Source organism: Glycine soja, chromosome 9 (genome assembly GCF_004193775.1).
Source record: "Glycine soja cultivar W05 chromosome 9, ASM419377v2, whole genome shotgun sequence".
In the NCBI taxonomy this organism is placed as follows: Eukaryota; Viridiplantae; Streptophyta; class Magnoliopsida; order Fabales; family Fabaceae; genus Glycine; species Glycine soja.
Genome location: NC_041010.1, coordinates 21,414,455 through 21,423,561, shown reverse-complemented (window position 1 = coordinate 21,423,561; position 9,107 = coordinate 21,414,455).

Below are 9,107 nucleotides of genomic sequence, written 5' to 3'. Positions count from 1 at the left end.
CTCTTAAACTGATTTAGCTCTTCATGCATTGCCATCAACCATTGTTCATCGCACAAAGCTTCATCAATGTTTCTTGGTTCAACCTAAGAAACAAAAGCCATGTTGTTACACAAAATCTTGAGTCTAGAACGAGTAGAGACACCCTTTGAGATTTCTCCAATAATTTTATCCAAAGAGAGGTTTTTCTGAGTTCTCCATTCTCTAGGAAATTCTTTAGGCGTTGTCGTAGAGATATCTTTGCTTTGTTCAAGCTCTTCAGCCTTGATGCCATCTTCAAGAGCATAATCTTTTTCCTAAAAACCTGCATCTTCTTCTAAAGAATTATCTTGAACAATAGAGTTAGTTTCATCACAAAATACATGTACATATTCTTCAACATTTAGTGTTCTTTTATTGAATACTCTATATGCTTTACTATGCAATGAATAACCAAGAAAAATAGCCTCATCGGCCTTTGCATCAAATTTGCCAAAAGATTCTTTACCGTTTTTTAAAACAAAACATTTGCAACCAAAAACTCTTAGGTGAGAAATATTTGGTTTTCTTCCTTTATATAGTTCATAAGGAGTTTTCTTCAAAATAGGTCTAATAAGTACTCTGTTCAAGGTGTAGCAAATAGTACATACAACATCAGCCCAAAAGTACTTAGGTAACCTTGTTTCATTTAGAAGGGTTCTTGCACCTTCTTCAAGGGATCTATTTTTCCTCTCCACAACACTATTCCGTTAGGGTGTTCTTGGGGTAGAAAAATTGTGGTGAATTCCATTTTCTTCACAAAAGTTTTCAAAAGACTCATTTTGAAATTCACCTTCATGATCACTTCTAAATGAAACAATGTTGAGACTTTTTTCATTTTAAATCACCTTGGCAAGTTTGCAAAAAGCGTCAAAAGCTTCATTTTTCATTTTCAAAAACAAAGTCCATGTGAACCTTGAGTAATCATCTAATATAACTAAGCCTTAGTAATTACCACCCAAACTCATAGTTCTAGAAGGACCAGATAAATCAATATGAAGTAGTTCAAGGGGTTTTGAAGTAGAAACAGTTTTACTTTGAAAAGAGTTTTTAACTTGCTTCCCTTTTTTACAAGCTTCACACAATTTATTTTTCTCAAACTTGAGTTTTGGAAGACCAATTACTAAGTCTTTCTTAACTAGATGATTAAGATGATGCATGTTTATGTGTGCAGTCCTACAATGCCACAACCAAGAGTCATCTATCTTACCAAACAACTCAGCTCCTAAAATGATGCATGTTCAATATTTAACATATAGATATTACCTACTCTCTTTCCAATATGGACATCCTGACCAGACATAGCTTCACTAATAAGACAATAATTCTTGTTGAATTCAATTTTGAAGCCTTTGTCACATAGTTGACTAATACCCAAGAGGTTATGCTTTAGTCCATCCACATATAGAACTTTCTTTATCTGAGTTTTGTACTGATTTCCAATATTTCCTTCTTCCATTATCTTTCCTTTGTTATTGTCTCCAAAAGTGACATATCCTCCTTCTTTTGACACAAAGTAATGTAGCTCCATGTGGAGCTTGTAAGCCTTGGATCTTCTTCATCAACAGAGTCCTTTGTTTCTTGAAGATCAATGGAAGCGGAATGGAGAAGGAGGAAAGATGATTGGAGACACCACTTTAATGAGAAAATGAGTCAATAACAAACTCACCACCATAGGAAGCCATGGATAAGAGCTTGAAGGTAGGAGAAAATGAGTGGAGGGAGAGGGAAAGAAGGGGCACAAAATTTATGCCTCAAATGAGGTCTGAACTTTGAAGTGTAATTTCTCAAATGATCAAAGTTAAAAAAAAATGCACACACAAAGCCTCTATTTATAGCCTAAGTGTCACACAAAATTGAAGGGAAATTTGAATTTTTATTCAAATTTCACTTGAATTTGAATTTGAATTTATGAAGCCAAATTTAGAGCCAAAATTTCACTAATTATGATTAGTGAATTTCAGCTATGGTTCAGCCCACTAATCCAAGATCAAGTCCAAAATTGTCCACTAAGTGTTCTTAGGTGTCATGAGGCATGTAAAGCATAAAGGACATGCACAAAGTGTGACTATATGATGTGGCAATAGGGTATAACAAGTAAATGCTCACCTCCCCCTTAGGCTGGTCCAAAATCTAATTGGATTGAGCTTCTCACAATTCAATTAAATTTCTTTCCAAACACACAAATCAAATAGTGCACTTAATGCATGTGAAATTACAAAACTACCCCTAATACAAAAATTAGTCTAGGTGCCCTAAAATACAAGGACTAAAAAATCCTACATTACTAGTGTACCCTCTCTACACTATGTAGCCCTAAATACAAGGCCCAAAAATAATGAAACTCTAATCTAATATGTACAAAGATAAGTGGACTCATACTTAATCCATGGGCCCAAAATCTACCCTAAGGCTCATGAGAACCCTAAGGCCTTCTCCTGTATTTCTGGTCCAATCTTCTTAGAGTCTTCTATCCAATGCCCTTGGGGGAGGATTACATCATCTCCTCTCTGCAAACATGTTCCATCTACACAATCGTGTCCACGTTCATCCCCATCCATTTAAAGAGATTCAAAAGAGTTGTTCCAAGGGAACCCTTACAGATGCTCAGAGATTTCCTGTAGCATTCATTAATGGTAATCTTGCATCTAAATCTCCCTACTCTGAATTCATCTCTATTGAACCTGTTGAAAGGGAAACCATTAGTGTCCAAGCTCCTACATGGACGAAGTATGACTATGAGCACACATCATCTGAGGCCTTTAAAGCTCTACCAACAGATGTCATAGTTTATCTTCCACTTCCACAATGGACTTGTCAAGTCTAGTGCAACCAAACATTATTAAGATGCCTCCACAATGGCTTACACCTGGCACTCAACAATGAGTTCGTCCCTCAATAAAGGTCTTCCCAACATAAGCTTGGCGTAACCTTTAGAAATGTAAAGACAAGAAAAGCACACAAAACATATATCTCTAGGGATCTATTTGAAAAGCACAAAAGGGACCCCTCGCAAGAAGTTGAACCTCCGAAGAGTGAATTTCAAAAGAAGGTGAATTTATGGATGCGTATCACAAAGCTTTTACCAGTGCATCCAGCTGATCTTAATCTAACCTAGGAAGAATACTTATCTCTTGGAAATCTTCATGCACAAATGTATGAAAGAGATCAAGCCACTGCCTACCCTTTTGGTCTACACATCTCAAGGGTCATCAATGTCAAGATAATAGTTGACAAGGTGTATCCATGTCTCCCTGTTTGGGATGCTACTAAAAAGAAAGTCTTCAAGTTGTACTACAATGAGGAGATGCCTTTAAGGAAAATAAGTTGGAAATAGTCAATCACCCGCATAAATGGAGCTTCCTATTTAGCATGAAAAGGCTTGTTCGTGCTCCTAATGCTTATGATGCCAAGACCTTCTAGAACCAGATCCTGTGGACAGACACTAAAAAAGCCTCCACTTATGGTTATGATGGAAGGTATAATGTTGAGGACCATGACGTCATGCAAGTGTTATGTCCTGTTAGGAAGTATCACTATGATGATGCTTATGTCTGCTTTACAAAGGACGCTGACAATAACTCGTTCTTTCAACGCATACTCCAACTTCCTACCATTCAATATGAAGGGACTTATAATCTAAAGAAGATGACTAAAGAACAAATGATAGCTCATGTGACTCAACTCCATAAAGCTCAACAAAATAAGAAGGTTGAAGAAGAATAAACTATTGGTTTTGCTGCTATGAAAGAAAATGCCACCTCCGTCCAAGTTGAAGCATATGCTAAAGTCGTGGATGACACCATTATACGTGGGGTCATCATTGATCTTACCAACACTAGTGTCATGGACGAAACTCCTGAGGCATCCAATGTAGCCATAGCTGATGAAGTTGAACACAACACTATAGAGCTTGCGTCCAAGAAGTCAACAACTTCAAATGAGGCTACTTATAGAGACAAGGGAGAACCTGATGTCATCATCATCTACTCCACTAGTTTAGGACTTGCTCCTCTAAATTATGCACAACCTACTACTATTACTAGAGATTAAGTGCAAGACATTATAGGGCAAGTAGTGTGTTAACTCGTTGGCAAGTGTACCAAATTTGTCACAAGTAGTAAAGTACTCGGAAGTTCGAGTGTCGAATCCACAGGGACTTTGTTTGTACTTAGATTAATGCAAACCCAATCTAAAAGCAATAGATAAAGAATTTAAAATAAAGATAAGAAAATATAGTAGATAAGATAAAGATTTAAAAGAAAGGATAAAAGATTTAAAGATAAATATAGAAGATAAAATATTTAAACTAAGATATGATAAAGATAAGAGAAAATAGAAGATAAAAATAAGATAAGAAAAGTAAAAGATAAAAATAGGAGATAAAATCAGAATATGATAAGGTTGGGACCTGGCCTGCCTTGTTTGCCTAGGATGTATGAGTTTATGATTTTTCTTTATCAATTTAGGTGACTCTGTTCTACCCACATCTGTTCAATTACTTGCCCCTGATTCCTCACGATGACAAGCCTATTTTATTTATCTATCTTCCAAATTCCTTTGCAAAGACTCAACAAATAAAATGCATGAAGTATGAATTCTAGATGTTTTCAAGAATGCATAAAATAATCATTCTATTCCTAGCAATGACTTTCTTATGAAATCCTTTCTTTGTGTTCTATTAGAAGTTACCCTCTTCCGAGTGTCTAACCCCTAAAACCAATGCATGCATACCTTCTTTAAATCTTATTTAGAAGTTACCCTCTCCCGAGTGTCTAACCCCTAACAGAATATAAAGATGAATAATGCAAGATAAAAACAGAAAAGATAATAGAATAGAAAACACCTTTGCATTGATAAATAGTGAGTACATCATACATCGTTTGACTTTTAGGCCTGCCAGACCCTAGCTAGAGGCTTAGCCACTCATGACCATTGAGGGGGCTTTACAATGAGAAAGGGGTGAAAGAAAGAGAGGGAGTAAATGAAACCCCTAGGAGAGGGGGTTGTTGTGTGTTCTTCTTTTCTGCTTAGCTTGACTCCTTTTTTATAGTTGTTGTAGTGGACTTGGGCTTGATGCTAAAAATCTTCTTTTTTGATATTTTTGATATCTTTTGGATTTGTTTTGCATGTAATCATATCTTCTTGAGATTTCTTGATATTTTGGATATTTTCTAGATCTTTTTCTCCTTTAATCTCTCCTTTTCATATCTGCAAGACATAAATAAGAAAAATATCAAATCTTAATATTTAAGCCAAAGATAACTGCTAAATATATATTTTTAAAGATATTTTCAATATATTTTTACTATCAAAATAACTCATATTTAGCAGTTATCATAGTGGAATCCTTCGCCGAACGACAACGTAAAGAAAATGAGCAATTCAAGCTCTCCATGCAGAATACAATCACCACTCAGTTCTCCAACCTTTGTGTTGTTATCTCCCAAAACATTCAACATGCTTAGATGTCTATGTTTGGAGTTATTGTTGCACCTACCTATTCGTCAACCTCCATCTGCACCTCAACCTTTTGAACCTCCACCACTAACCTTAGGCCCAACACCACCTCCTCCATCTTCACCTCCATCACCACCACCTGCTCAGTACTGACAATGATGTTCATCATTATTACTATCTTTAAACCCAATTCTTTACTAAGTAAAGTCATTTTGTAATCGAGCTTTATTGTTTATCCACTCTTGGAGTGTTGTCGAATACTCATATTCATTCAAACTACTATTTGTGAAAGCCAAGAGTGGCTTTGTATTAAAAAAATACTTTAGTTTCTTATATTTATGGGGAGTATAAGAAAGTGTCAGAAGTAGTATTAAGAATACTTGTAAAGTCAGGAGTGGCAGGTCAATTACTTGTTTTGTAATCAAGTTTTGATTAGCAGAACCCTTTACTGTTGAGTAAAGGAGAATTGAACGTAACTTAGATGGAGTGAACCAATATTAAACTAAGTATTTTTACTTCTCTCCTTTATGGTTTATTGAGCATTCTATTAACACTCTTTGTCACTTCTTTAATACCAAGTGTTGATTTGAAAAATTGTTTTAAAAAGATTTTTTGTTATTAAGTCTTTGAACCATCAAACCAGTCTTTATTAAAATATGTTTTCCTTTTAAGTGGATGATCTATCTTTCTTCTATATATGCTTCTATACCTACATTAAAAGTTGATAAAGTTCATTATATCTTTGATTAACACACTATTCAACCCCTCTTCTAGTGCGATTGTTGTTATTTCACATAAAAGTTTCTGGTTTATAATGATCTTTTGAAGAAACTTTGATTTATTTAAAAGGATTTTTTTAATTTGTATTAAGAATGATTTAATAACATTTTTGAAAGAATCTATTCAACCCCATTTCTAGATCCCACCTTATCTAACATTATATCCCTAATTTTCATCTTCACTAATACTACTCCTATTGCTAATTATTTTTATCATTGCTTTCATTTCATTGTTGTCATTATCACCACCTTTGTCATTGACACCATTATTCTTGTCATTGTTGCCCCATCCCCATTTTTCCTGTCACCATTGATTACTATTTTCATTGTCACCATCACCTCCAACAATCGCCACCACCTTTATCATTCTTTCCCCACAATCACCACCACCACATTTTTTCCACTCAATCTCAACATAATCTTATATATGACCACCCTTAATAAGTTAAATGTGTCAAAATGAAATTAAAATTTAATTCTTTGCACAATTTAAATAAGAATCACAATACACAAAATGGTTTGACCTAGTGGAAGCGTGCTAAACCCGAAAGGCTTGAGAGTGTGTACATGGATGTTCCACAAGGAGGTCCTTGACTTGATTCCTATGAAAAGCATCCCTTTGGGTATGGAGTTTACCCATGTCGCTCTAACTTGGGCATGACAATAAAAATTGAACTGATGGGTACCTATCCGACCTTGCCTTGATTTTGACGGTGAAAACTCGCTTTGATCGGGATCGGATTTTGCCCGACTTGGGAAAGCATGGTTTGGTTCGGATTTGGGTATGTCACTCCTCACCCTGTTTTGTCCCCGCCTTTGTACCCACCCCATTACACATATTTTTATAATTATTAATAATATATACTTATATTATATGTAATTGTTAGTTATATAATTATGTAATTATTTTCATATTTTATTATTTATAATTATTAAAATATATAATAATTGTAATAGTTAAATAAATAATATTATAATTATATTACTAATTATAAAAAATTAAAAACTATACATTTGGTTAAAAATATAATTTAATTCTTAAATATGTTTATATTATTTATTCTTTATTAAATTATATATATATATAATGATTGAATTAAAATATAATTAATAACTTAATCTAAAGTATATGATTTTTTTTAATGTAAGATGGATTCTCCGCCGCGAGCTTCCCTGACTTTAATAAACTTAATCTAAAGTATATGAATTAATAACACCGATGTGGATGGGATGAATTTTATTTTTTCACCCAGACTTTAATAAACTTGAACCCTCTTCATCTTTTGTGGGATCCAAGGTAGAAATAGATAAACTTGTCTTGTAACCGTTGTCATCCCTACTCTAATTCCCAAGACACGGAATTTTCCCTCACAATTTTTCATTCAAAAAAAAAAAAAAATAAGAATCCCAATTTTAAACGAAATATAAGTTTTAACAACATTTGGATTAGAATTTTTATACTACAATTCCAGTAAATTGACCTTAAATACAATCCCAAATAAAATCATTCTAAAATCATAATTTAATAAACTAATCTACATCATTTATGATGTGTAACGTGGTTACAATTTATTTATAAATGAAGATATAATAAGTAAGCTTCAACTAATTGAAAAAAAGTAAGTTAATTGTCTGGACCAATTTCTTTTAGCAAATCATATAAAAATAACAAATTTTTTTATTAGATAAAAGTGAATTTATTAAAAACTAGTCAGTAACCCATGCGTACGCACAGGTCACTCGATTAACCAAACTTCAAAGGTTGATGTTCATGTGAATTTGAAATCCGTGCATACGTATGGGTCACTTGATTTAGAGACTTCAAAGGTTGATCTTTATGCGAATTTAAAATCTGGGCATACACATAGATCACTTGATTAAGGAAACTTGATGTTCATGCAAAACAATTGTTTCCGATCACAAAATTAACAAACTATATTAAGATGAATCTCATAAGGCTCAAACATAATAAACAAAGTAAGTGTTTAAAACTAAAAGGGTTAAAAAGTAAAAAGAAAGTGTAATTAAATTGAGAATTGAAATTTCAAATAAGTCAAATAGTTTTTTTTATAAATATATCACAGCATGTCAATTATAATATAAATTACTCCATATTTACAACCCGTGCACATGCACGGGTTGTTTGGTTATTTTTTTTTTGCAAGATAGAAATAAAAAATGCATTCTTTGTTTTTTTTCTTCTAAGTTATAAAAATTGTAAATTTGCACTTATTTAAGCGCAAGATAGTTATATTACAGGCCAAATTAAAGATATTAAGCATAACAAACATTTTGTATGGGTGTAAGTTTAAATTGTATTTTAATTTATTTCAAACTCTGTTTGATAGACATATTTTAAGGAAGTCTTTTGCCGTTTTAAGCTTATATAATCGTTAGTTTTATTGTGAATGTGAAATGCAGGAAAAATAACATGTCCGATAAAATTCTTACTTTCTTCCCCACCTATTTTTTTTATTGATTAAACTATAAACTGGTTGTGTGTTTCAAGCTGATAATTTTTTATTATCTTGTTAGAAAATTAGACTAAGGTTTCAAATCAACCAAACTATGACTAAATTTTTTTTATTAATACAATTTGTTTTTAAAATATTACATGAGACATTTATATTGAAGCAAGAGAAATTAAATAATTGCTATGATTCTGCCCACGTTGGCTCTCAGAGCATGCATGATATTGATGAACTATGTTGGATACATAATAAGAAAGCATGCAGAGGAAGAAAGATGTTTTATGTGTCCCTGCTGTTCACAATATCCCATAGAAGTATTTATAAAACAAACAAAAAGAGGAGACCCGTGATGCAGAGAAGAAAGCATATACACCCAGACCTC